The sequence below is a fragment of the Nanorana parkeri genome, unplaced genomic scaffold, assembly GCF_000935625.1.
Source record: "Nanorana parkeri isolate BGI_ZX_2015 unplaced genomic scaffold, ASM93562v1 scaffold3522, whole genome shotgun sequence".
Taxonomy (NCBI): Eukaryota; Metazoa; Chordata; class Amphibia; order Anura; family Dicroglossidae; genus Nanorana; species Nanorana parkeri.
This window is the reverse complement of record NW_017309790.1, coordinates 18153-19670: the sequence shown is the minus strand read 5'-3', so window position 1 is coordinate 19670 and position 1518 is coordinate 18153.

Genomic DNA, 1518 nt, shown 5'->3' with positions numbered 1-1518 from the left:
GAGGGTGGGTGCGGTGGAGGGAAGTAAATTCCAGAACACGGATTGGGGACATTTGGCTCCGGGACACGGGGCAGAGTCCACCTCCCCTCCCCCCCATACACACGGTACAGAGCCAGCTGGGCCCCGGGCCCCTCCAGGTCAGATAATGGTGGGCTCCGATGAAGGGGTCCTCCGCAGTGTGCATAGGGAGACAACACAGAGATACTACTGCTCAGGTCAGCGCTATGGTCACATGACTGCTACACAGCGCCATGGCTGCCGGTATACAAAGTTCTCACAAACGTGCAGCGCTCCTGCAGATGTCGGCGCTGTGGCGGTACCTGGCACACAATGATGGGGTGAGTAGTGGTCAGTCATTACCTGTGGCCCCCCGCTGTACCCCCTCCTCTGCACCCGGATCGCCCCCCGGACACCCGAACACACCGCCCGCAGCATCTCCGACACCTGAGAGTACTGCGCATGCGCGGGCACACACCTCCAGCAGGTTGTGAGCGTGCGCGCTTAGTCTCCCCCCCCCGCTCAGCTGTCAATCATCCGCTTGGGAGGGGGCGGGGCATCAGTGTCATTAATTGGAGTTGAACTTCCCCCAGTGAAATCTACATCCGGTTTCTGTACTTCCGGCCTATGGGGTCACCGGGGATGTGTTCTGGGAGAGAAGAAGGTTAGAAACCCAATATTGGATATCTGTGTCTCCTGAGCAGATTTCTCTTCACTTCCTGTTCAGGAGGCACAACAGGAAGTCTCATCTTGGAAGATTTCACCTCTCTCGCTCTTCTCTTGACAACTGTAGCATTTATCCCATCTCAATAAATAGAGTGGTGTCACCTCCCCACCCCCCAACCTGTGATTGGACAATGAAGGAGCAGCAAACTGCTGACACTGCCTCCTGTAAGCATGCTCATTCTGTTAGACTGACAGCACTGTGCAATGGCAATGCATCATCTGCGGAGATGCTGGAATTTGAAAAGGAGGGAGGGGATACCCCATGGTGGGCAGGGTCACCCCAAGGGTGAGGGGATACCCCATGGTGCGACCGCAGCCGGCTGTCCAGTAGCAGCTGTGACACCCCGCCTCCCACATTGTAGACTCCGCCCACACCTGAAATAATACGGCAGACACAGGGAGAGGAAATCATTCCTTTATTGTAGAAAAGTCATCAGCGGAATCTGTTCCCAGGTGGAGCTCGCTGTGTCACAGCTCTGAATGTACGATAGGGGCGGAGCCATGACAGCACTGAATGTATGATGGGGCGGAGCTATGACACCGCTGTGATTAGGGTATGGTAGGGGCGGAGCTATGGCACAGCTCTGATGACGTATGGTAGGGGGCAGAGTCATGTTCCACACAGTCTGTTCTGGGGACACGGAGCCCCTTTCTCCTCATGGTAGGGGCAGATATTGGGGTGTGGTGACAACTCATAAGAGGAAGTCCCGGGCAGGTGACTCGCTATGGTATCCGGAGCCGTCCGGGTGCCCCGGGAGATCCCCATCCGACATTCCGCACTCAGGCTCCGCCTAC